Source organism: Macaca nemestrina, chromosome 20 (assembly GCF_043159975.1).
Source record: "Macaca nemestrina isolate mMacNem1 chromosome 20, mMacNem.hap1, whole genome shotgun sequence".
Lineage (NCBI taxonomy): Eukaryota > Metazoa > Chordata > Mammalia > Primates > Cercopithecidae > Macaca > Macaca nemestrina.
The window spans coordinates 52,546,035-52,573,836 of NC_092144.1; the positions used below are offsets into that span (position 1 = coordinate 52,546,035).

The 27,802-nt window shown below is 38.7% G+C and overlaps 1 protein-coding gene across 1 annotated transcript in view; it reads right to left on the reverse strand.

Annotated features, from left to right (window-relative positions):
* The window catches only part of LOC139360197 (pregnancy-specific beta-1-glycoprotein 2-like), a 64,093-nt gene that overhangs the window by 25,871 nt on the left and 10,420 nt on the right, over positions 1 to 27,802 (reverse strand). The window lies entirely within an intron of this gene.

Consider the following 27,802-nt stretch of genomic DNA (forward strand, 5'->3'; position numbering starts at 1 on the left):
ACCTCCACCCTCAAGTAGATCCTGGTGTGTGTCGCTCACATCGCGTCCATGCATTCTCTTTATTTACTGCCCACGTACACATGCAATATTTCATTTTCTGGTTCCTGCATTAGTTTGCTAAGGATATTATTCTCTAGCTTCATTTATGTTCCTGCAATAGACAAGATCTCTTTTTTTTTTTTTTTTTTTTTTTTGGATAGGTTGATTCCATGTCTTTTCTGTAGCAAATAGTGCTGCAATGAAAATTTGTGTGCGTGTGTCTTTATGGTAGAATGATTTGTATTCCTCTGGGTATATAACCTGTAATGAGATTGCACGGTCAAGTGGTAGTTCTGCTTTTAGCTCTTTGAGGAATTGTCACACTGCTTTCCACAATGATTGAACTAATTGACACTGCCACCAACAGTGTATAAGCATTCCCATTTTTTCTGCAACTTTGCCAGCAGGTTATCTTTTTATTTTTTGAAACTAGCCATTCTGATTGGTGTGAAATGGTGTCTGGTTGTGGTTTGATTTATATTTCTGTAATGATCAGTGATATTGAGCTGTTTCACGTGCTGTAGGCCACATGTATAACTTCTTTTAAAAAGTGCCTCTCCATGTCCTTTGCCCACTTTTTAATGGTTTTTTCTTGTGTAAATTTATTTAAGTTTCGTATAGATTCTGGGTATCAGACCTTTGTCAAATGCATAGTTTTTAAATATTTTATCTGATTTCTTAGCTTGTCTGTTCCGTCAGTTGATAGTTTGTTTTGCTGGAAGCATGAGTTTTAGATTTAGATATGTGAGTCTGAGTCCTGCTTCTGCCTTTAATGGGCTCTGAGATAAGGAAGAAGTTCATTGATGTTTTGGGATAGATGGATAATAGTAACTGATTAAAGGGTCATTGTGAGCATTATATGAGGTGCAAACATAAAGGTCTCCAGTGCATAGCAGGTTTTTTCCTCTTCGTTTTCATCTTAACGTGTATATTCTCTCATAAAGCAAGGTCACATCAATTGTAACTTTAAGTGTGCAATCTAAGTCTAGCTCCTAAAACTAAAGTCTGTTAGACTTTACACTGATAATACTTTTTTTTCTATGTACAGAATAAAGACAAGATGAGACCCAATATTCTTCCCCCTACTTGTCTCTTCCTACCTGCCTTCCCCTTTAAGATGATGTATAAATGCCAGACCTCCTGAAAACCTCCTCAAAGACATAACAAGCCACAGAGGGTTTCTACAACTTGTGTTTTTCTAGGGCATGCCCTCAGGCTCTGGTCAAATAAACCTCAATTGATTCAGAAACTTGAATCAGGCACTCAATTTGGTTAACATTTTTGCCAACCATGAAGGGGTTCTCTTAATGGAGTTAGAACCTTTGACCTGCAGGGCTTCTTTTTTTGTTCATGCTCAGTACCAATTATAGAGCTTTAGTTTTGACCAATCGTGTGACTTTCTGAGAATTGACTCCTACTTTCTCTTGAGGTCCCTGCTTTCTCAGATTTTTTTTTTGTTTGAGATCTGAGTTTTGTTTTTTCATGGAACTCCTCTCCTCATGGAGCCTTGCTCACTTCCAAAAAGGAACAGGAGTTTCCTGCTCCTGTGACAATGGAGAGCAGACTGTAGCTTGGTCCCTGCTCAACTAAGGAGCTGGTTTGGGGTTTTGTTTTAGAATTTGATAGCTGCAAGATAAGACTTATTACTACTTCATTGTAACCTCTCCTTATGCTTAGAGTTTTCAATAGTATGTAAATAGTGCAATCACTATTTCTGTGTGTGTGTTTTTTTAAATAATTCTTCCTTTGGATTTGACCAACTCTTCACCCTGTCTAATGTCCAAAACCCTTTCACTTGGTCAAATCCAAATCTAACAGGAGCTCTAAATTATGGTGAAGCAAGCCTTGACATTGGCTAAAGTTCTGTAACTGCAGAACATCCAATTCCACCTCTAGAAACACCTGTTAGTTGAAGAAAATAAAAATATTTTTAACCCACGGCGTAGTTCTTTGACAAATTTTGACGTGTCTGTCGGAGGGCCAGCAAATATAAGTGTCCCTGCACAGTTGCCTTTTGGGGAGAAAAAGTATATCATAGAGAATCATTATTAATGCAGGCATGTCTTCCCTTATCTGGATCTGGGAGAAGTGGACTGAATCTGATACCTTGAAGATAAAACATTTAGCCTTGATTTTTCTCTGAGGGCTGCTACCAGCAAAGTTTCACTGACACAAGACCAGCTTTGCTAAGTGAACTTCTTTTCTTTCTTCCATGACCTGTATTACCACTGAAACCTGATTTACTGCCATAAACTTGTTTTGGATGTGCAGAAATGCAAAAAAATAGTAAGTCAGCTAAAGGATAAAAATGTATTAATCTCAAGTTTCCTGGCTTTTCTCTGTGCATTCTTTCCAAATGGATGGTAAAAATCACTGTTTCCTCCACCAAATTTTTATTAATGGGAGAAGATTTGTGTTGTACTAGACCTAGTGTAGTAATTCTTGTGTACTTTTTAGTGATGTTGGGGCGTGAATATTTTGATTGTTTAATCCATTTCCTACCAGAAATAGTCTTTTCCTTTATCTCTTTCCTTTAGTGTTGTTCATAAAGGGAGGTACTGGATAAAGTTTTCTCATGTTGTCATATGTCATTGAGGTTGTGATTTGTGACCATGTCAGAGCACTCACTCTTGATCTCCGCTATCAGGGGGAGGAAACATTTTTGAGTCATTATTAGGTGACCAGCCTTAACATGGCTGAGAACCTGAGGTTTTTTACTTTTTCTTTTGTTTTCCAAATGTGTTAAGCTCCCAGGAGGGCTTGTCATAAGAAATCCCATCCATCTTGGACTTTTGTCATCCCAAGTCTTTTTGCTTAGATAGGGCAGTGGCAACACGAGTCTTTTGCTTTCCTAAGCCTATTCCTGAGAGTACATATTTTATTTTGTTGGGGTGGGGAAAAGATCATTGGGATTGGTTTTTCACTGAAGAGGCTGTTGGATCGAGTCACTTAAAATCAATACACCACTGGAAATTCTAATAGTCCATGGCCAGAAGATGGATTCTTTAAATTGGGACTTCTAATTTAAAAATATATTTTAGAGCACTCTTATGCCAAACGGTTGATCAGAGGATTGAATTTCAAAGAAAGACAACTAATAGTGTTACGGCTAGCCTTAAAATTTCTTTTGACTAAATTACAGAGCAAAAATCTGACTTAAAACAAAGCTAATTTTTTTTTAAAACTCAAACTGCTTGCCTTAGATCCTCTGAGAAAATAAGAATAAAAACCACTTTACCTTGTCACTGAACACTTAAAAATTTTATGCTTCTACTGCTGCATCCTGGATTTAATTTTGGATGAGGGAACCAGCGTTATTTGTTTTGATATTTGTGTGAGTTTTGAGTTTTTGAGTTGCTCCTTCACCTCTTTGAAGATGCCTCATGCATGCTTGGCTAAGTCAAAATCTTGGTTAAGGCTTATTAATTTCATTTGGGAGGACACTTTTGGTTAAAAAAAACAAATCAAATGCCAGAAATATCAGGTGTTTGTCCTACCTAAAATCTGATAATAAGAAATCTATGGCCAGGCGCAGTTGCTCATGCCTGTAATCCCAGCACTTTGGGAGGCCGAGGTGGGCAGATCATGAGGTCAGGAGATCAAAACCATCCTGGGTAACACAGTGAAACCCCATCTCTACTAAAAATACAAAAAATTAGCCGGGCATGGTGGCGGGTGCCTGTAATCCCATCTGCTCAGGAGGCTGAGGCAGGAGAATGGTGTGAACCTGGGAGATGGAGTTTGCAGTGAGTTGAGATCACGCCACTGCACTCCAGGGTAGGTGACAGAGCAAGACTGTCTCAAAAAAAAAAAAAAAAAAAAAAAAGAAAGCAAAAAAGAAAAAGAAAAGAAAAAGAAAAAAAATCTGAAAGTGTTAACAGTAGATAGCTGGTCAGATGTGAGCAGGGCAAGAGAGATCTTTCCACCTCCACATACTAGAAATGTCAAGTGAACATCACCAGGTGATGGTCAAGTCAGGTGGTTGTTAACCGTCTCTCTAAAGTAGTAATTGGTTGCAGGTAGTGCCAGGGAGATACAGTCTCACAATAGATAGAATACACTTGCAACAGGTGATCAGCAGCTTCTGGAAAAGTTGTCAGATACTGAGCAACTGGGCTGATATATATGCATTAAGAGGTAACATAACAGAGTTTCCGGTATATGACCTTCGGGGACTTTTTTTTTTTTTTTTTTTTTTTCATTTGAGAAGCATTTTGTAGGAACTATGTTTTTAAATTTTTTATTATTTTATTTTATTTTAAAATCTTTCCTTTCCGAAGGTTTTTGGGGATTTGGTATTTAATTACATAAGTTCTCTAGTGGTGATTTGTGAGATTTTGGTGCACCCATCACCCGAGCAGTATACAATGAACTCAATTTGTAGTCTTTTATCCCTCACCCCCTTCCCACCCCTTTCCCCAAGTCTATTTTATCATTCTTATGCCTTTGCATCCTCATAGCTTAACTCTCACTTATAACTGCTGGTGTAAAAGGGGTTCAGTTCTTGATTTGATTCTCTGCTTGGTCACTGTTGGTGTATAGCAGAGCTACTGATTTGTGCACATTAATTTTGTATACTGAAACTTTGCTGAATTTATTTATCTGTTCTAGCAGCTTTTTGGAGTCTTTAGGGTCTTCTAGGTATACGATTATATCAATTGCAAACAGCGACAGTTTTACTTCCTCTTTACCGCTTTGGATGCCCTTTATTTATTTCCCTTGTTTGATTGATTTGGCTAGGACTTTCAGCCAAATCTGTTGAATAAAAGTGGTGAGAACCAGTGGCCTTCCTTGTCTTGTTCCCCTGCTGAGAGTGAATGCTTTCAACTTTTTCTCATTCAGTATTATGTTGGCTGTGGGTTTGTGTGCCAATTTTGCTGAGAGTTTTAATCATAAAACGATGCTTGATGTTGTCATGTACCTTTTCAGGGTCTATTGAGAGAATCATGTGATTTTTAAATTTTGTTCATGTGGCGTACCACATTTATTGACTTGTGTATGTGGAACCATTCCTGCATCCCTAATGTGAAACCTACTTGATCATGGTGGATTATGTTTTTGATGCGTTGTTGGATTCGGTTAGCTAGTATTTTGTTAAGAATTTCTGCATCTGTGTGCATCAGGGATTTTGGTCTATAGTTACCTTTGTTATGTCCTTTTCTGGTTTTGGTATTAGGGTGATGCTGGCTTCATAGAATGATTTAGGGAGAATTCCATCTTTCTCTCGCATGTGGAATCATCCTTGAATTTGTTTTGTTTTGTTGTTAATTTTTAAATTATTTTTTCAATCTTGCCGCTTTGTATTGGCCTGTTCGGGGTTTCTAATTCTTTCTGATTTAATCTAGGAGGGTTTCATATTTCCAGGAATGTACTCATCCCCTCTAAGTTTTCTAGTTTATGCACATTAATGGGTTCATAGTACCTTTGAATGATCTTTTGTATTTCTGTGGCGTTGGTGGTAATAGCTCCCATTTCATTTCTAATTGAGCTCATTTGGCTCTTCTCTGTTCTTTTCTTATTTAATCTTGCCAATGGTGTATCAATTTTATTTGGTTTTCGAAAAATCCAGCTTTACGTTTTATGTATAGTTTCTACTATTTATTTCAACTGCATTTAGTTGTGCTTTGATCTTGGTTATTTTCTTTCTTCTGCTGGGTTTGGTTTTGGTGTGTTCTTGATTCTTGAATTTCTAGAAGTGCAACCTTAGATTGTCTACTTGTGCTCTTTCAGTCTTTTTGATGTAGGCATTTAAGGCTATGAACTTTTAGCACACTCTGCAGAATTCCAGATGTTTTGATAGGATGCATCACTATTGTTCAGTTCAAAGAAGTTTTAATTTTCTTGATTTCATATTTGACCCAATGATCATTCAGGAACAAGTTATTAATTTCCATGTGTTTGCATGGTTTTGAAGGTTCCTTTTGGAGTTGATTTCCAGTTTTAGTCTACTGTTGTCTGAGAGAGTACTTCATATAATTTCAATTTTCTGAAATTTTTTGAGACTTGTTTTGTGGCATATCATATGACCTATCTTGAAGGAAGTTCCATTTGCTGATGAATAGAATGTATATTCTGGGTTGTTGGGTAGGATATTCTGTAAATATGTCTTAAGTCTATTTGCCCTAGGGCATAGTTTTAATCCATTGTTTTTTTTTTTTAAAATTATTATTATACTGTAAGTTCTAGGGTACATGTGCATAATGTGCAGGTTTTTTTACATACGTATACTTGTGCCATGTTGGTGTGCTGCACCCATCAACTCGTCATTTACATCAGGTATAACTCCCAATGCAATCCCTCCCCCTCCCCCCCCATGATGGGCCCCAGTGTGTGATGTTCTCCTTCCTGAGTCCAATGAATCTCATTGTTCAGTTCCCACCTATGAGTGAGAACATGCGGTGTTTGGTTTTCTGTTCTTGCGATACTTTGCTGAGAATGATGGTTTCCAGCTGCATCCATGTCCCTACAAAGGACACAAACTCATCCTTTTTTATGGCTGCATAGTATTCCATGGTGTGTATGTGCCACATTTTCTTAATCCAGTCTGTCACTGATGGACATTTGGGTTGATTCCAAGTCTTTGCTATTGTGAATAGTGCCACAATAAACATATGTGTGCATGTGTCTTTATAGCAGTATGATTTATAATCCTTTGGGTATATACCCAGTAATGGGATGGCTGGGTCATATGGTACTTCTAGTTCTAGATCCTTGAGGAATCGCCATACTGTTTTCCATAATGGTTGAATTAGTTTACAATCCCACCAACAGTGTAAAAGTGTTCCTATTTCTCCACATCCTCCCCAGCACCTGTTTCCTGACATTTTAATGATTGCCATTCTAACCAGTGCGAGATGGTATCTCATTGTTGTTTTGATTTGCATTTCTCTGATGGCCAGTGATGACGAGCATTTTTTCATGTGTCTGTTGGCTGTATGAATGTCTTCTCTTCTTTTAAGAACTGTCTGTTCATATCCTTTGCCCACTTTTTGATGGGGTTGTTTGTTTTCTTCTTGTAAATTTGTTTGACTTCTTTGTAGGTTCTGGCTATTAGCCCTTTGTCAGATGAGTAGATTGCAAAAATTTTCTCCCATTCTGTAGGTTGCCTGTACACTCTGATGGTAGTTTCTTTTGCTGTGCAGAAGCTCTTTAGTTTAATTAGATCCCATTTGTTAATTTTGGCTTTTGTTGCCATTGCTTTTGGTGTTTTAGACATGAAGTGCTTGCCCATGTCTATGTCCTGAATTGTATTAGCTAGGTTTTCTTCTAGGGTTTTTATGATTTCAGGTCTAACATTTAAGTCTCTAATCCATCTTGAATTAATTTTCGTATAAGGAGTAAGAAAAGGTTCCAGTTTCAGCTTTCTACTTATGGCTAGCCGGTTTTCCCAGCACCATTTATTAAATAGGAAATCCTTTCCCCATTTCTTGTTTTTCTCAGGTTTAGATGGCTGTAGATGTGCGGTATTATTTCTGAGGACTCTGTTCTATTCCATTGGTTTATATCTCTGTTTTGGTACCAGTACCATGCTGTCTTGGTTACTGTAGCCTTGGAGTATAGTTTGAAGTCAGGTAACGTGATGCCTCCAGCTTTGTTCTTTTGACTTAGGATTGTCTTGGCAATGCGGGCTCTTTTTTGGTTCCATATGAACTTTAAAGCGGTTTTTCCAATTCTGTGAAGAAACTCATTGGTAGGTTGATGGGGATGGCACTAAATCTATAAATTACCTTAGGTAGTATGGCTATTTTCACGATATTGATTCTTCCTGTCCATGAACATGGTATGTTCTTCCATTTGTTTGTGTCCCCTTTTATTTCACTGAGCAGTGGTTTGTAGTTCTCCTTGAAGAGGTTCTTTACATCCCTTGTAAGTTGGATTCCTAGGTATTTCATTTTCTTTGAAGCAATTGTGAATGGAAGTTCATTCATGATTTGGCTCTCTGTTTGTCTGTTACTGGTGTATAAGAAAGTTTGTGATTTTTGCACATTTATTTTGTATCCTGAGACTTTGCTGAAGTTTCCTATCAGCTTAAGGAGATTTTGGGCTGAGACAATGGGGTTTTCTAAATATACAATCATGTCATCTGCAAACAGGGACAATTTGACTTCTTGTCCTAACTGAATACGCTTTATTTCTTTCTCTTGCCTGATTGCCCTAGCCAGAACTTCCAACACTATGTTGAATAGGAGTGGGGAGAGAGGGCATCCCTGTCTTGTGCCCATTTTTTCCAGTTTTTGCCCATTCAGTATGATATTGGCTGTGGGTTTGTCATAAATAGCTCTTATTATTTTGAGAGACGTTCCATCAATACCAATTTTTTTGAGCGTTTTTTGCATGAAGGGCTTTTGAATTTTGTCAAAGGCCTTTTCTGAAACTATTGAGATAATCATGTGGTTTTTGTCTTTAGTGCTATTTATGTGCTGGATTACGTTTATTGATTTGCGTATGTTGAACCAGCCTTTCATCCCAGGGATGAAGCCCACTTGATCATGGTGGATAAGCTTTTTGAGGTGCTGCTGGATCCAGTTTGCCAGTATTTTATTGAGGATTTTTGCATCAATATTCATCAGGCATATTTGTCTAAAATTCTCTTTTTTTGTTGTGTCCCCGCCAGGCTTTGATATCGCGATGATGTTGGCCTCATCAAATGAGGTAGGGAGGATTTCCTCTTTTTCTATTGATTGGAATAGTTTCAGAAGGAATGGTACCAGCTCCTCCTTGTATCTCTGGTAGAATTCTGCTGTGAGTCCATCTGGTCCTGGACTTTTTTTGGTTGGTAGGCTATTAATTATTGCCTCAATTTCAGAGCCTGCTATTGGTCTATTCAGGAATTCAGCTTCTTCCTGGTTTAGTCTTGGGAGAGTGGAAGTGTCCAGGAAATTATCCATTTCTTCTAGATTTTCTAGTTTATTTGCATAGAGGTGTTTATAGTATTCTCTGATGGTAGTTTGTATTTCTGTGGGGTCGGTGGTGATATCCCCTTTATCATTTTTTATTGCATGTATTTGATTCTTCTCTCTTTTCTTTTTTGTTAGTCTTGCTAGCAGTCTATCAATTTTGTTGATCTTTTCAGAAAACCAACTTCTGGATTCACTGATTTTTTTGGAGGGTTTTTTGTGTCTCTATCTCCTTCAGTTCTGCTCTGATCTTAGTTATTTCTTGCCTTCTCCTAGCTTTTGAATGTGTTTGCTCTTGCTTCTCTAGTTCTTTTAATTGTGATGTTAGAGTGTCAATTTTAGATCTTTCCAGCTTTCTCTTGTGGGCATTTAGTGCTATAAATTTCCCTGTACATACTGCTTTAAATGTGTCCCAGAGATTCTGCTATGTTGTATCTTTGTTCTCATTGGTTTTAAAGAACATCTTTATTTCTGCCTTCATTTTGTTATATACCCAGTAGTCATTCAGAAGCAGGTTATTCAGTTTCCATGTAGTTGAGCGGTTTTGATTGAGTTTCTCAGTCCTGAGTTCTAGTTTGATGGCACTGTGGTCTGAGAGACAGTTTGTTATAATTTCTGTTCTTGTACATTTGCTGAGGAGTGCTTTACTTCCAATTATGTGGTCAATTTTGGAATAAGTGTGATGTGGTGCTGAGAAGAATGTATATTCTGTTGATTTGGGGTGGAGAGTTCTGTAGATGTCTATTAGGTCTATTTGTTGCAGAGCTGAGTTCAATTCCTCGATATCCTTGTTAACTTTCTGTCTCATTGATCTGTCTAATGTTGACAGTGGGGTGTTGAAGTCTCCCATTATAATTGTATGGGAGTCTATGTCTCTTTGTAAGTCTCTACGGACTTGCTTTATGAATCTGAGTGCTCTGTATTGGGTGCATATATCTTTAGGATAGCTGAAAGTAGAAGACTTATATAAACTTCTGGAGAAATCATAGTAACTTATATATAAATAACCTTTATGCCTGCTGATGAGTAGACTACACAAAATGTACACATGAACACTGGATTCAGACTGCAATTCAGAGAATTGTGTCAGATTGCCATTTCAATTGAAAGAGGCTTCAGAAACTCTAGAAAAGCTAGCTATAGACTGCTGCAGACATTACAGGTGAACCAACATACAACTGAAAGGGTTAGAACGATGTTTGCCAAACACATTGCTCTAATTGAAGCAGCATTTGTGTGACTTTAATAAGGTTCCAAGATTATACTGTCCCTTTGTTGCTGTGACTTCCCTTTGCCCTTTTCTGATTTGTCTTCATCCCCTTTTCCATGGGACGTGACTTGTTAAGAATGAGCCTCCCTAGTCATGTAGGATCAGATGAAACATACAGCCACAGGGGTCTTCTACAATGCTTTCTCTGAGAGCTTTTGAAGAACTGTGGGGCCAGGTGTGCTGGCACAGGCCTGTTATCCCAGCCCTTTGGGAGTCCAAGGCAGGAGGATCACTTGAAACCAGGAGTTTAAGACCAGCCTAAGCAACAGAGGCAGACCACATCCTTACTATACAAAATAAATCAAATTAGCCAGGTGCAGCGATGCATGCCTGTAGTCTCAGACACTTGGGAGGCTAAGGTGGGAGGAGCGCTTCAGCCCAGGAGTTCAAGGCTTCAGTGAGTACACTCTAGTCTGGGTGATAGGGCAAGATTGTGTCTCTTAAAAACAATACATAAAATTAAAAAAGAAAGAAAGAAGAGAAAAAGAGCGGGGTAAACAGGAAATCCAAAGATCTCAGGCATCTCTGGATGATTGTCTGAACAAATTATTTTTTCCTTGCTTCAAAACCTTTCAAGATGTTTATTTCTTTGTAAAAGAAAGACATGCCATTTGTAACTTTAGGTGAGTAATCAAAATCTAGCTCCTAAAACTCTCATTCTCTATTTTAACACTGTTTTAAGTCTCATTCTGATAATACTTATTTTCTAAGGCACACAATAAAGACAAGATTAGATCTATTGTTTTTCTACCCACTCCATCTCTTCCTACCTGCCTTCTCTCCTTTAATCAAGTGTATACATACTAAGCCTCCAGAAACCTCTTCAGAGAGAACACAAGCCACAGCAGTTTTTTGAAACTCTTGTTTTTCCAGGTTGCTCCGTCAAGCTCTGGCTCAATAAAACTCAGTTGGTCAAGATTCTTGCCTGAGTCTTTCATTCTGGATAACCAGCATGAGTCCTGCAAAGCCCTTTAGTAATCTATTGCCTGCCTAGTTGATGTGTGCCTCGGTAAGTCATGTCTTCGTGAGTCAAACACTCTTCTTCCTTTTCTGCCTTTCCCAACCATACCACCCAGTGCTGAGTGCTCTGATCCGACCCCAGCTCCCAGGTTGTTTGTACTGGTCTAAGAAAGCAAGACCAGGAAGGGCAGGTTGAGAAGGAAGTAAGAGGCCAACAGCCGTGGGATGTGGCAAGTGGGGCTGTCGTTGCTCAAAGCTACACTCCCTGGGTGCATTTTATGAATTTTTCTGGATTTGGAATCTTTTCCCTGTGTGTCTATCTAGAAACTCACCTTCCTCCTACTTTCTTCTCATTACACTTTGTGTTTCTAGTGCACTTGTTTCTGTCCGGAGAATGGCTATGCAAATTGTTGACAATAGAATAAAAAATGACTTTTTGTGAGCCATTGAACCTGGCCTTTCTTTTTTCCAAAAAAGATTGAAGTTTCTAAAAGCTAGCTTTTATGCAGGGCTGTGCAGTTGTGAGTGTAGTGTTAGGGAACAGGTGCATAAGTGAAGGATGAGACAGAAAACAAAATGCTGGCTGTCAAATCCTGAAAGGAAATGGGACAAAAATCATTTTTGAAAGTGGATGTCATTCAGGAGACCTAGTAAATCTTAGAATGTCCTCTTACCAGATGAAGTGGAGGATGAGGTTAAATTTTGGAGTTAGGTGAGAGTGGGCGCATACTTCTCTGCCACAGTTTTTTTTTTTTTTAATCTGTAAAAATTAGGATGGTGGTAACTAGGAATTTTTTGTCATGACTGTAGCTACATGAAAAGCACTTAGGATGTGCCTGTTGCATAGTGAGTGCTGCGTTAGTGTGTGAGCTATTATAATTATGGGAATAGGCAAAGGTGCCACCCTGGCCATCCAGAATGTGGGGGTACTTTCCAGTCAGGGTCCAGGCAGACCAGCTGGAGTTGAAGCTGGTTAGTGGGGAAACTTAACTTCCAGGAGTAGAAGAATTTAGGTGGAGTAAGTCATGCACAATATTCTGTAAACATTCCTTTACCCAAATGTAGGAATACTTAGAGTGGTGTGGCTTCCATGACAATCATTATCTCCTGGGAATCTAAGAATGTGTCCTAGAGTTGAAAGGCTTTGATGTAAGCCAAACCCAGAAATAGGTTTCATGGCTGCCTTGCAGACAGCATTCATCTTGAGAAAGGAAAGCATTCCTCTTGCTAAAGGAATACCCTCTTCTGGCCCAGGCCATTATTTTTGTTTTTGTACTATCCTAAGTTTTAAAGTGTAAGGAGAAAGACTGAAGAATAAAATAATGAAGTGCATGTATGAAATAACAGGGTAGAATTGAGACTGGTATGTGTAAGTTAAGAGAAATCACGTATAAATTTTGTGTGAACAAAAGAAGGATTTCTTGTTGCAAACAGACCTCTCCATATAAATAATACCCATTGCCTGGAGTGGATAGCAGACTCCATCACAAGAACAAACCATCAGAGTCATGAGAGAATGGATAGTGTGGCTTCTTTAATTGGCAGGTTAGACTGAGAAAGCTATTGAAGAGAAAGGAGTTGAAGGAGGAGATGGGTGAAGGCAAGAAAAATGGGATGGTGAAAGGAAGGACTGAAAGGAATGTTACCCAGGGGTCCTCAGGCACCAGGCTGTGTGACTAATGTCTTACACATGTTAATTAACTCTTCCACTGTCATTTTCTGACGCAGTAAGAGTCAGCCTTACACTGCAGATGAGGAAAGAGGCTGAGGGAGGTCAAAGGAGTGTCCTAGGGTCATCCAGCCACGTCATAGCAGAGCTAGTATGTTTCACTGTGGTTTGTGCAGACAGAAAAGTGAGACATGGAAAGAAGGCAAAACATATTTTTGTTGTGGGTGATGTTTATGAAAGTGACCTGTATGGGGCAGATTAGTGGCCTCTTAAAAGTGTCCACAGCCGGGCTGTGTGCAGTGGCTCACGCGTATAATCCCAGCACTTTGGGAGGCCGAGACGGGCAAATCAAGATGTCAGGAGTTCGAGAGCAGCCTGATCAATATGGTGAAACCCTGTTTCTACTGAAAATGCAAAAATTAGCTGGGCATGGCGGTGGATGCCTGTAATCCCAGCTACTTGGGAGGCTGAGGAAGGAGAATAATTTGAACCTGGGAGGTGGAAGTTGCAGTTAGCCGAAGTCACCCCACTGCACTCCAGCCGGGACAGCATCAGTGAAACTCTGTCGCAAAAAATAAAATAAATAAATAAAATCCACATCCTAACTCTTGGAACACGTGCCTTTACTTTTCTTAGCAAAAACAATGTTCAATGGTGATGCAATTGAGTATCTTGAGATGGAAAACTTATTTTGGATTATCTGGGTGGCTCCCAGTGTCATCATAAAGGTCCTTGTAAGTCAAAGAGAAAGGCAGGAGAGTCAGGGTGAGAATGATGCAGCCTCAGAGACTCCACTGGACATTGCTTGCTGTGAACATGTGTGACAAGACAAAATTACAACTAATTTAATTTTAGATGTAATTGGCTTTTACTTGTGTTTTATGAGTTGGGGCAGCTCTCCCTCTGTAGATACAGTGATAACTCCTCCTCGGCAATACAATTACAAAACAGTGGGTTTTGTCAAATGCGAATCAATAAACAAGGCCCTAGAAATAAATTGATTGGTTAACATCAGGGTACTTCAGGTCACTTTTTTTTTGGTAAAAGTTAAAGCAGAGGTGACTTCATTATTATGCTCACTCAGGTAGACTGGAATCATCTTTTTACAGAAAAATATGATCTATTTTGAGAGCTATCTGCTTCCTTAAAATTTCCGTGGGAGTATATAACATTTATCATGTGTGGCTCTATTTTGGAGTGTCTGTACTCTCACTTAGGTGAGAATATGACCAAAACTTAAAGCATTAACATTGATCTCAATAACCGTAATTTTAGGCTTCCATCAATTCTTTTCTTTTCTCTTTTTTCAATTTCCTTTGTCTTAAACTTTTTTCAATATTTTATGTTCTAGGGCACATGTGCACAACGTGCAGGTTTGTTACATGTGTATACATGTGCCATGTTAGTGTGCTGCACCCGTTAACTCGTCATTTACATTAGGTAATCTACTAATGCTATCCCTCCCCCCTCCCCCCCACCCCACAACAGACCCCGGTGTGTTATATTCCCCTTCCTGTGTCCAAGTGTTCTCATTGTACAATTACCACCTGTGAGTGAGAACATACGGTGTTTGATTTTCTGTTCTTGTGATAGTTTGCTGAGAATGATGGTTTCCAGCTGCATCCATGTCCTCATGAAGGACATGAACTCATCCTTTATTATGGCTGCATAGTATTCCATGGTGTATATGTGCCACATTTTATTAATCCAGTCTGTCATTGATGGACATTTGGGTTGGTTCCAAGTCTTTGTTATTGTGAATAGTGCCGCAATAAACGTCCGTGTGCATGTGTCTTTATAGCAGCATGATTTATAATCCTTTGGATATATACCCAGTAATGGGATGGCTGGGTCAAATGGTATTTCTAGTTCTAGATCCTCGAGGAATCGCCACACTGTCTTCCACAATGGTTGAACTAGTTTACAATCCCACCAACAGTGTAAAAGTGTTCCTATTTCTCCACATCCTCCCCAGCACCTGTTGTTTCCTGACTTTTTCATGATCGCCATTCTAACTGGTGTGAGATAGTATCTCATTGTGGTTTTGATTTGCATTTCTCTGCTGGCCAGTGATGATGAGCATTTTTTCATGTGTCTGTTGGCAGCATAAATGCCTTCTTTTAAGAAGTGTCTGTTCATATCTTTTGCCCACTTTTTGATGGGGTTGTTTGTTTATTTCTTGTAAATTTGTGTGAGTTCCTTGTAGGTTCTGGATTTTAGCCCTTTGTCAGATGAGTAGATGGCAAAAATGTTCTCCCATTCTGTAGGTTGCCTGTTCACTCTGATGGTAGTTTGTTTTGCTGTGCAGAAGCTCTTTAGTTTAATTAAATCCCATTTGTCAATTTTGGCTTTTGTTGCTCTTGCTTCTGGTGTTTTAGACATGTAGTCCTTGCCCATGCCTATTTCCTGAATGGTATTGCCTAGGTTTTCTTCTAGGGTTTTTATGGTTTTAGGTCTAACATTTATGTGTTTAATCCATCTTGAATTAATATTTGTGTAAGGTGTAAGGAAGTGATCTAGTTTCAGCTTTCTACTTATGGCTAGCCAGTTTTCCCAGCACCATTTATTAAATAGGAAATCCTTTCCCTATTTCTTGTTTTTATCAGGTTTGTCAAATATCAGGTGGTTGTAGATTTGTGGTATTATTTCTGAGGACTCTGTTCTGTTCCATTGGTCTATATGTCTGTTTTGGTACCAGTATCATGCTGTTTTGTTACTGTAGCATCGTAATATAGTTTGAAGTCAGGTAGCCTGATGCCTCCACCTCTGTTCTTTTGACTTAGGATAGTCTTGGCAATGTGGGCTTTTTTGTGGTTCCATATGAACTTTAAAGTAGTTTTCTCCAATTGTGTGAAGAAAGTAATTGGTAGCTAAATGGGGAACGCATTGAATCTCTAAATTACCTTGGGAAGTATGGGCATTTTCACAATATTGATTCTTCCTATCCGTGAGCATGGAATGTTCTTCCATTTGTTTGTGTCCGCTTTTATTTCATTAAGCAGTCGTTTTTAGTTCTCCTTGAAGAGGTCCTTCACATCCCTTGTAAGTTGGATTTCCAGGTATTTTATTCTCTTTGAAGCAATTGTAAATGCCAGTTCATTCATGATTTCACCCTCTGTTTGTCTGTTAGTGGTGTATAAGAATCCTTGTGATTTTTGCACATTGATTTTGTATCCTGAGACTCTACTGAAAATGCTTATCAGCTTCAGTAGATTGTGGGCTGAGACGATGGGGTGTTCTAAATATACAAATCATGTCATCTGCAAACAGGGACAATTTGACTTCCTCTTCTCCTAATTGAAAACCTTTTATTTCTTTCTCTTTCCTGACCAGAACTTCCAACAGTATATTGAATAGAATTGGCGAGAGAGGGTATCCCTGTCTTGTTCCAGTTTTCAAGGGGAATGCTTCCAGTTTCTGCCCATTCAGTATGATATTGACTGTGGGTTTGTCATAAATAGCTCTTATTATTTTGCGATACATTCTATCAATACCGAATTTATTGAGAGTTTTTAGCAAGAAGGGCTGTTGAATTTTGTCAAAGGCCTTTTCTGCATCTGTTGAGATAATCATGTGGTTCTTGTCTTTGGGTCTGTTTATATGCTGGATTATATTTATTGATTTTCATCTGTTGAACCAGCCTTGCATCCCAGGGATGAAGCCCACTTGACCATGGTGGATAAGCTTTTTGATGTGCTGTTCGATTTGGTTTGCCAGTATTTTATTGAAGATTTTTTCATCAGTGTTCATCAGGGATATTGGTCTAAAATTCTCTTTTTTTCTTTGTGTCTCTGCCAGGCTTTGGTATCAGGATGATGTTGGCCTCATAAAATGAGTTATGGGGGATTCCCTCTTTTTCTATTGATTGGAATAGTGTCAGACGGAATTTTACCAGCTCCTCCTCGTACCTCTGGTAGAATTCGGCTGTGAATCCGTCTGGTCCTGGACTTGTTTTGGTTGGTAGGCTATTAATTATTGCTTCAATTTCAGAGCCTGTTATTGGTCTATTGAGGGATTCAACTTCTTCCCGGTTTAGTCTTGGGAGAGTGTATGTGTCCAGGAATTTATTCATTTATTCCAGGTTTTCTAGTTTATTTTCGTAAAGGTGTTTATAGTATTCTGTGATGGTGGTTTGTATTTCTGTGGGGTCAATGGTGATATCCCATTTATCATTTTTTATTGTGTCTATTTGATTCTTCTCTCTTTTCTTCCTTATTAGTCTTGTTAGCGGTCTATCAATTTTGTTGATCTTTTCAAAAAACCAGGTCCTGGATTCCTTGATTTTTTGAAGGTTTTTTTTTTGTGTCTGTATCTCCTTCAGTTCTGCTCTGACCTTAGTTATTTCTGGCCTTCTGCTAGCTTTTGAATGTGTTTGCTCTTGTTTCTCTAGTTCTTGTAATTGTGATGTGACATTAGGGTGTCAGTTTTGGAGTTTTTCTACTTTCTCTTGTGGGCATTTAGTGCTCTAAATTTCCTTCTACAAACTGCTTTACATGTGTCCCAGAGATTCTGGTATGTTGTGTCTTTGTTCTCATTGGTTTCAAAGAACATCTTTATTTCTGTCTTCATTTCGTTATGTACCCAGTAGTCATTCAGGAGCAGGTCATTCAGTTTCCATGTAGTTTTGTGGTTTTGAGTGAGCGTCTTAATCCTGAGTTCTAGTTTGATTGCACTGTGGTCTGTGAGACAGTTTGTTATAATTTCTGTTCTTTTACATTTGCTGAGGCATGCTTTACTTCCAACTCTGTGGTCAATTTTGGAATAAGTGTGATGTGGTGCTGAGAAGAATGTATATTTGTTGATTTGGAGTAGAGAGTTCTGTCGATATCTACTAGGTCTGCTTGGTGCAGTGTTTGAGTTCAATTCCTGGATATCCTTGTTAACTTTCTGTCTAGTTGATCTGTCTAGTGCTGACAGTGGGGCGTTAAAATCTCCCATTATTATTGTGTGGGAGTGTAAGTCTCTTTGTTCATCTCTAAGGACTTGCTTTATGCATCTGGGTGCTCCTGTATTGGGTGCATATATATTTAGGATAGTTAGCTCTTCCTGTTGAATTGATCCCTTTACCATTATGTAATGGCCTTCTTTGTCTCTTTTGACCTTTGATGGTTTAAAGTCTGTTTTATCAGAGACTAGGATTGCAACTCTTGCTTTTTTTTGTTCTCCATTTGCTTGGTAGATCTTCCTCCATCCCTTTATTTTGAGCCTATGTGTGTCTCTGTATGTGAGCTGGGTCTCCTGAATACAGCATGCTGATGGGTGTTGACTCTTTATCCAATTTGTCAGTCTTTGTCTTGTAATTGGAGCATTTAGTCCATTTACATTTAAGGTTAATATTGTTATGTGGGAACTTGATCCTTTCGTTACGTTACGATGTTAGCTGGTTGTTTTCCTCGTTAATTGATGCAGTTTCTTCCTAGCATTGATGGTCTTTACAATTTGCCATGTTTCTGGAGTGACTGGTACCAGTTGTTCCTTTCTATGTTTAGTGCTTCCTTCAGGATCTCTTGTAAGGCAGGCCTGTTGGTGACAAAATCTCTCAGCATTTGCTTATCTGTAAAGGATTTTATTTCTCCTTCACTTATGAAGCTTAGTTTACCTGGATATGAAATTCTGGGATGAAAATTCTTTCCTTTAAGAATGTTGAATATTGGCCCCCACTCTCTTCTGGCTTGTAGAGTTTCTGCCGAGAGATCTGCTGTTAGTCTGATGGCTTCCCTTTGTGGGTAACCTGACCTTTCTCTCTGGCTACGTTAAGATTTTTTCCTTCATTTCAACTTTGCTGAATCTGGCAATCATGTGTCTTGGAGTTGCTCTTCTCGAGGAGTATCTTTGTGGCATTCTCCGTATTTCCTGAATTTGAATGTTGGCCTGCCGTGCTACATTGGGGAAGTTCTCCTGGATAATATGCTGCAGAGTGTTTTCCAAGTTGTTCCATTCTCCTAGTCACTTTCAGGTACACTAATCAGATGTAGATTTGGACTTGTCACATAGTCCCAAATTTCCAGGAGGCTTTTTTCATTTCCTTTTACTCTTTTTTCTCTGAACTTCTCTTCTCGCTTCATTTCATTCATTTGAGCTTCAATCACTGATGTCTTTTCTTCCAGTTGATCGAGTTGGTTACTGAAGCTTGTGAATTTGTCACGTAGTTCTCCTCTCATGGTTTTCATTTCTATCAGGTCATTTAAGGACTTTTCTGTATTGGTTATTCTAGTTAGCCATTTGTCAAATCTCTTTTCAAGGTTTTTAATTTCTTTGCGCTGGGTTCGTACTTCCTCCTTTAGCTCTGAGAAATTTGATTGTCTGAAGCCTTCTTCTCTCAACTTGTGAAAGTTATTCTTTGTCCAGCTTTGTTCCATTGCTCTCAAGGAATTGCGTTCCTTTGGAGGGGGAGGGCACTCTGATTTTTAGAATTTTCAGCTTTTCTGCACTGCTTTTTCCCAATCTTTGTGGTTTTATCTACCTTTGATCTTTGATGGTGACATACAGATGGGGTTTTGGTGTGGATGTCCTTTCTGTTTGTTAGTTTTCCTTCTAACGGTCAGGACCCTCAGCTGCAGGTCTGTTAGAGTTTGCTTGAGGTCCACTCCAGACCCTGTTTGCCTGGGTATCAGCAACAGAAGCTGCAGAAGAGTGAATATTGCTGAACAGCCAATGTTGCTGTCTGATCATTCCTCTGGAAGCTTCATCTCAGAGGTGTACCCGGCCCTGTGAGGTGTGGGGTATCAGTCTGCCCCTAGTGGGGATGTCTCCCAGTTAGACTACTCAGGGTCCAGGGACCCACTTGAGCAGGCAGTCTGTCTGTTCTCAGATCCAAAAGTCTGTGCTGGGAGAACCACTACTCTCTTCAAAGCTGTCAGACAGGGACATTTGTATCGACAGAGGTTTCTGCTGCCTTTTGTTTGGCTATGCCCTGTCCCCAGAGGTGCAGTCTATGGAGGCAGGCAGGCCTCCTTGAGCTGCGGTGGGCTCTACCCAGTTCAAGTTTCCTGGTCACTTTGTTTACCTACTTAAACCTCAGCAATGGCAGGTGCCCCTCCCCCAGCCTCGCTGCTGCCTTGCAGTTAGATCTCAGACTGCTGTGCTAGCCATGAGGGAGACTCTGTGGGTCAGCAATCCTCTGAGCATGGCTCAGGATATGATCTCCTGTTGTTCCATTTGCTAAGACCCTTGGTAAAGCGTCGTACTAGGCTGGGAGTCACCTGATTTTCCAGGTGTTGTTTTTCATGGTTTCCCTTGGCTAGGAAAGAGAATTCCCTTCCCCCTTGCACTTCCTGGGTGAGGAGATGCCGCACCCTTCTTCCGCTCTCACTTGTTGGGCTGCACCCACTGTCCTGCGTCCACTGTCCAAGCTTATAGAGCTTCAGCAACAGAGCTGTTCTTGTTCTTAATGATTTCAGTGGAGAAAATTGCATTGGAAAAAGTAAAAGAATTCAGGGTCCAGTCCAGTCTACCAGTGGATTATAAATACTCAAAGATAATGAACAGTGGTTCAATTTGGTAACAGGTGTACTACAGTTTTTCTTTTTAACATAATTTTTATCGACATAGGAGTCTCTATTTTTACGAAAGATAATTCCAGTAAGATGAATTAGTTTGCAAAATAGGTTGAGTCTCACCGAACTTGCCTAGATTTTTTACCTAAGTGCAGCAAGTGTAGCAATGGACCATAGACACCCTTTTTAAACTTTGCATTGCTAGAAGTTTTATAAAACTCTCAGATTAAACTTTCAAAAACCTTTTGAGACTAGGAAGCCAAATCAAGGCCATCTTCAGACTTTCCCTGCATTCCCTATGGGTTTATTCTATGTATATTGTCAAATAGAACATCCCAGTCAAAGCCTTGGTAACATAACCAATGTTTTTGAATGTGTCCTGTTATAAAGAGAGAAGATTCTTATTGAACTTGTGCAGATAACTTTATTACTATAAGCATATGAATCCTCATGAATAGTTTCCCAATTCTGGGGCACTCATATTGGCAGCAAAAGCAAATGTTTCAATTTTTGTTCACAAAAGTATACTTTAGTAAATTGCTGTGAAGTATAAAGAGCTTAAAAGAGAAAGTTCATAAATCTGGAGAAGAAAAGATTCAAAGAATCAGCACATTTTCAAATAAAAAATTATGAAAACGTTATTGTTTTGATTATTTAGTACAATAAAACTGCGTTTTTTTTCTTCTTTGTCTTGAATTTCATGAAGGTATCAGCCTGTTCATTAAAATTTTGAAATTTCTCCGAGAGTCCAGTGGTATGATCTTTTTTTTTTAAATTTATTTATTATTATTATACTTTAAGTTGTAGGGTACATGTGCATAACGTGCAGGTTTGTTACATATGTATACTTGTGCCGGTATGATCTTGAAGTTATCAGAAACTTGTATTCAAGAGTCATTGTCAGAGTCTTTTCCATATATCTCGTTGAAGAAAAAGCAATTTTGGACTGTAGCTGAATATAAATACTTTGAGGAAGAATCAAAGCAACTGTCTGGGAATGACAAAGATTTAAAATGACTATGGTGAAAAATCTAATGAGATTTTTATTCGGTTTATTATGGTAAAGACACAGCTCACATAGAAATCTAGTTACTTCTGTGGCATACGACACTATGACTGATAACATATTCGATTTCCAGAAATTTCATATAGTTTTTAGAATATTCATTTTTTTAAACTTTTTTATTTTTATTTTTTGAGATGGAGTCTTGCTCTGTCACCCAGGCTGGAGTGCTGTGGCATGATCTATGCTCACTGCAAGCTCCGCCTCCCAGGTTGATGCCATTCTCCTGCCTCAGCCTCCGGAGTAGCTGGACTACAGGCGCCTGCCACCACACCTGGCTAATTTTGTTTTTGCATTTTTAGTAGATTCGAGGTTTCGCCGTGTTAGCCAGGATGGTCTCGATCTCCTGACCTCATGATCTGCCCACCTCTGTCTCCCAAAGTGCTGGGATTACAGGCGTGAGCCACTGCGCCCAGCCTAGAATACTCATATTATTAAAATTCCCATAAATATTATTTAGAGAAGGTTTAGCATCACTTATCACTCATTTGAAAACACTTTGTATATATATTTTAACATATAAAATAAGGTGGCTTTTCCATTCAGCTTCTGTTTCCTAACTGCATTACTGAGTTCTTGATGTAACCCCTTAATAATTAGGGCCAAAAAAGTATAGTCTTATGTATGTTGAAAAAGGTCCTTAGGTCATTCCGGTACTTCTAGCTGAAAATCATTGATTTAGTTTTAAGTTCTACCTATTACAACAAGAGTTCTCCATCCTCGTTACATGTTAGTAGTGTCAGGGAAGACAAAAATTACCAGTGCCTGGGTCCCTCTCCAGACCTTTAAACTGGAACTCATGGGTGGGGCTTGAGCATCCACTTTTAAAAATGTTTTCCAGTGATTCCAATGTCTAGCTATATTTTCCATCAGATTTCTCTGATTTCTTGTGGCCTTCACTTTTTTTCTATTTTGGTATCATGATTATTTTCAGGTCTCATTTCCTGTCTTAGGCTTTATATCCCCTGGGGTAGCGACCTTGCCATCTTCATTTCTGTATCTTTTTTGAACACATGAATTGGCCATCAGGAAAAGGTCTCAAGCACACATAGGTTTTGTTCTGAGTCTCAGGTTCACAGGCTAATCCTAAAGTCTTTGTTCTCCACGAAGTCAGAGATTCCTTGTGATGAAGGGTGTGGTTAAGTCTGTAGTGCAGATGGTGGAGGGGAGTTCACCTTGTTTTCAGGCTTAGCATTGGGACTAAGAATTTTATGTCTATATGGGTGAAGGAGCAGGGATGTGTAGGAAGACAGTTCTGATTAAGATGGAGGAATTATACTAGGAAGTAGAGGTAAAGGAAGTGAGAAGGATTAGCAAATAGAAGAAATGTGAACTTACAAAGAGGCTAGAGTAGACTCTTGGAGATTCTTGTTTAAGTGAATTAACTAGATTTTAGAAAGGTTATGAGGCAGTCATATGCAAGGAAGGTTTCAAAGTCTGGCGACAAGAAGTCAAGCAACACTTTGAGAAGTGGTTGGTCTTTATGGGAATGGAGAGAATTACACTATTGAGAGATGTGAAAAATAATGAAGAGGGTTTCACAATGTGAAATTGTGTTTCTCGTTTGAATCTGAGAAACAAATGAGCAGAGGCTGGAGATAATTATGTCTAAAAGATAGTGGGGTACAGGGAGCATAAAGGTCAGGGAGAAAGGGAACTGCAGGAATTAGTGCTGAGAAACAGGAGTTTGGTGGAGGAAGGAGATCCAGTCCCAGATACAGGCAAATAAGTATTTTCCCTTTCCCAAGCATGGCAGTCAGCCCTGCAGGAAACAGGACAAGAGAAAAGGCCATCATACCTGCCAGTCTTCCTGGAATACAGAAATGACATCATGGTTGTTGTTTCGGAATAACCCAAGATAGATATCCTCTTCCTAAAGGAGCTGTCATGGAAAGAAAGAAAACAAGGAATGGAGGTGATGTTATTTTACTGGGGGAAGCCTCAGGAACAAGCATGTAACACGAGGTACTCTATAATTGTTTCTTCAAATAATATATTATTTCTGTTGTAAAGTTGATGGGAGATGGTTATATTCTTGCAGATTTTTTCCCCTCTCACCATGTTTCTAAGTTGGTGATCAGTCCTCTGTCAATTCTCAACAGCACACGATATTTCAGAAGGGTTTCAGATGGGAGAAAGGCTGATTGCTATTTTCTATGTCGTTAGAACTTTCCACTTTCCCACCTTTTCATGGTTGCATCTTTTTCTCAGTGTCTCTGTGGTGGTAGCCATGAATGAGACCCTGCCGGGTCTTCATGGCAGGGACATGATTGACAGAAGGCCCAGGTCAGTGCATTTCAAATTCACCAAGTCCTTTGCACAGAAAGCTTCCTTCCCACAGGCTCCCAGCAAGGGTGTGAAAGCAAGCCTAGTTCTCTGAGGCTCTGTTTAACTTTAATGGGAAACTGGTTGGAGGACTCCTCATCAGCCATGCAAAAACTCTCTTAGAACTATATTAATACCTAAAACTTCTTTCTCTTTCTTTATCAGGAGTCAGCTTTGCATAGGGGTCTGTGAGTTCTCCCATACTACCTTTATGCCTGCCCCACATTCCCTCAGAGGTGTCTTCCCTGATAAATTATCTTATATGTCTAATCCCATCCTGGATGCATCTCAGTTGGTAAAAACTAACATACCAGGTTTGATTCTTTGCACTTAGTTTGTTTGCTTTCTCTCTCACAAGTAGTCAGGAACCATGTCCTAGTGTTTTATGTGTTACCTCTTTTTCTACATATATATGGAAACAGGTACTGTTGAGGGGCACATCCTATGTGCCAGGCCCTTTGTTAAATGCTTTACCTGTACTTCATTTAATTCATACAGTAACCCTGTCAAGTAGATAGTATTTCCATTTTGCCGATGAAAAGACAGAAGCTTAGAGTAGTGTAAAATCTTTCCTGGTGTCGTATGGCTAGTAATAGGTGGATCTGAGATTTGATGCTGGGACTATTTGACCTCAAGGCTAATGATGATGGTAGTAATATAGCAGCTGACATTGGTTCGCCTGTGTGGCATCTTGTTTCATTGACTGCATGAAACCTCTAAAAGAATGATATGAAGCAAACTCTGTCATACTTCAGAATATGAAAGAAGAACAAACGAAACCCAAGCACAGTGAATGAAGGAAACAATAAGGATTAGAGTGGATAAAAATAAAATGGAGAATGGAAAAAGACTAGAGTAAATTAATGAAACCAAAAGTTGATTCTTCAAGTTAAAATCAACAAAATTGACGACCATTAAGTAGACTGACTAAGAAAAAAGAGAGATTAAAATTACTAAAATGAGAAATGAAAATGGAGTCTGAATATGACGGGTCATAGTTCAATCCTAGCACTTTGGAAGGTCACAATGGGAGGATTTCTTGAGGCCAGGTGTTTGAACCAGCATAGGTAACCTGGGGAGACCCAGTCTCTACAAAAAAAGAAATAAAAATCAATTAGCTGGGCATATTGGCATGCATCTGTATTCCTAGTATCTTGGGAGACTGAAGAAGGAGAATTGCTTGAGCCCAGAAGGTTGAGGCTGTGGTAAGCCATAATCACACCACTGTATTTCAGCCTGGGGTAGCCTACAGAGTGAGAGCCTGTCTCTCTCTCTTAAAGAAAGAAAGAAAGAAAAAAGAAAATGAAGTGATTACTACCAATTCTAATAAAATGATTATGAAATTACTGGAAATAATTGTATTCCAATAAATTGGATAACCTAGATGAAATAGACAAATTCCTAGAAAAACACAAAAATATGAATAGAGCTATAATCAGTAATAAGATTGAATCAATGAAAGCATTTGATTAAATTCAATGTTTTTTCACAGTAACAACATTCTAACTAAGAATGGAAGGAAACCACCTCAACATAAAGGCAATATGTGAGAAACCCAATACTAACATCATACTCAATGGAGAAAGACTGAAAGTTTTCCCTGTATGAGCAGGCACAAGACAAGGATGCTGCTTTTGACACTTCTATTCAATGTAGTATTGAAAAATCGAGTCAGAAAAATTAGGCGAGAATTTTAAAAAAGACATTCAAATTGGAAGAAAGAAGTAAAATTATTTCTGTTCACAGATAACTTGAACTTACATGTAGAAAATCCTAAAGATGGAACAAACTTATTAGAATTAATAAATGAATTCAGTAATGTTGCACAATACAAAATCATCATTCAAACATCAGTCGTATTTCAATACACTAACCATGAACAATCTGAAGGGAAATTAAGAAAATATTTTTAATTTCTATTAATATCAAAAAGAATAAAATATTTTAAAAATAAGTTTAACCAAAGAGGAAAAATGATTATACCTGAAATCCATAAAACATTGCTTAATGATGACGTCAATAAATTGAAAAACATTTTGTTTTCATGATTTAGAAGACTCAATATTGTTAGGAGGACAATGCTACCCAAAGTGAGCTCCAGATTCAATACACTTCCTATCAGAATCTCAGTGACAGTTTTGCAGAAAAAGAAAAATCTGTACTAAAATTTATATTGAATCTCATGACTCTAAATAGACAAACAACTTTGAAGAGGATAAATGAAGCTGGAGGACTCACTCTTCCTGATTTCAGCATTTACTACAAAGCCTCAGTAAGCAATAGAATGTGGTACTGGCATAAAGGAGGACATAGAAATTAATGAAATTGAAGAGAGAGCCCAGAAAGAAATCCTTGCATATATGACCAAATGATTTTCATCGAGTGTGCGTAGATCGTTCAATGGGGAAAGGACAGTATTCTCACCAAATGACATTGGGAAAGCTGGATATCCAAGGGCAAGAATGAGTGGAACCTTTACCTAACACCATATACAAAAATTAACCCACAATAGATCAACGATCTAAATGTAAGAGCAAAAACTATACCACTCCTAGAAGAAAAGATAGAAGAAAATCTTTATGATATTGGATTTCACAATGATTCCTTGGTTGTAACAACAAAAGAATAGGCAACAAATAAAATGGATAAATTGGACTTCATAAAAATCAAAACCTTTTATATATCTAAGAACATTATCAAGAAAGTAAAAAAGGAACCCATGAAATGAGAAAAATGTTTGCAAATTATATGTGTGATACCTAATTAATTTCTAGAATACATGAAAAACCAGAAGTCAACAACAGCAAACATCCAAAAACCCAATTAAAAAAAGAACAAAGGATTAAAATAGAGTTTTCACCAGGGAAGATATACAAATATCCCATACGTCCACGCAAAGTTCCTCAGCGTCACGAATACTTAGAGATATGCAAATCAAAACCACAATGTGACACCATCTCACACACTTTAGGATGGCTTTGATAAACAACAATAATCACAGCAACATAAAACAACAAGTGTTTTCAAATAGATGGAAAAATTGGAGCTCTAGTGCATTGCTGATGGGAATGGGAAATGTTACAGCCACTGTAAAAAGTGGTGTGGTTGTTTTTCAAAAAATGTAAACAATAAGTTACCATTTGATCCAGCAATTCCACTTCTAGACATACTCCCTATAGAATTAAAAGAAATTTGAACAAATGTTTGCACATTGATGTTCAGAGAAGCATTACTCACAATAGCAAAAAAATGGAAACAACGGAAAGTCCATTGAAAGATAAGTCGGTAGGCAAATGAGGTATATCTATACATCAAAATGTTATTCAACCTTAACAAGGAATAAAATTCCAATACATCGTGCAAAATGGATGAACCTTGAAGACATTATGCTAACTGAAATAAGCCAGACACAAAAGGATAATTATTTTATAATTCCATTTATAAAAGATAGAATAGCCAGTTACATAGAGACAGAAAGTAGAATGGTGGGTGCTAAGGCTTAGGGGGAGAAGGAGTGAGAGTTACTGTTTATTGGGTACAGAGGTTTAATATGGTAAAAGGAAAAAGTTCTGGAAATGGATAGTGTGATGTTTACACAACACTGAATTGCACACTTAGAAATACTTAATGGTATGTCTTATAATAGATATATATAAGTGTCCTGGTAGTCTTATACTCTATAAATATACACTTTCTGGCATTGCCCCTTTCCTGCCATGCAGAGCCCCAGAGGTGAATCTCCCTATTTCTCCAAGTGTGCATCACTCATTGTCCTCTGTGCTGTGTCCCACGTGCTGTGCCCACAGCCTTATATGGCTGGTGACTTCAGAGCCAGGATACAACTCCAGAGTCTGCCCCGAGGCTCCCTCTCTTCTTATTTCCCTGCAGCCTAGGCTTCATTTCAACCGGCAGCTCAATTTAGCCGAATTCAGGACAGGCCATCAGGGCTCTTTCTCCACACATGCTGTTCCCACCCCAGTGAGACCCACCCCAGTGGAGTCAGGAAGGGCCAGTCACTGGAGAAGCCTGGAGCAGAGGATGCAGCAATGTGAGCTGCTCCTCTCTCATCCAAGGGGCTTCCTC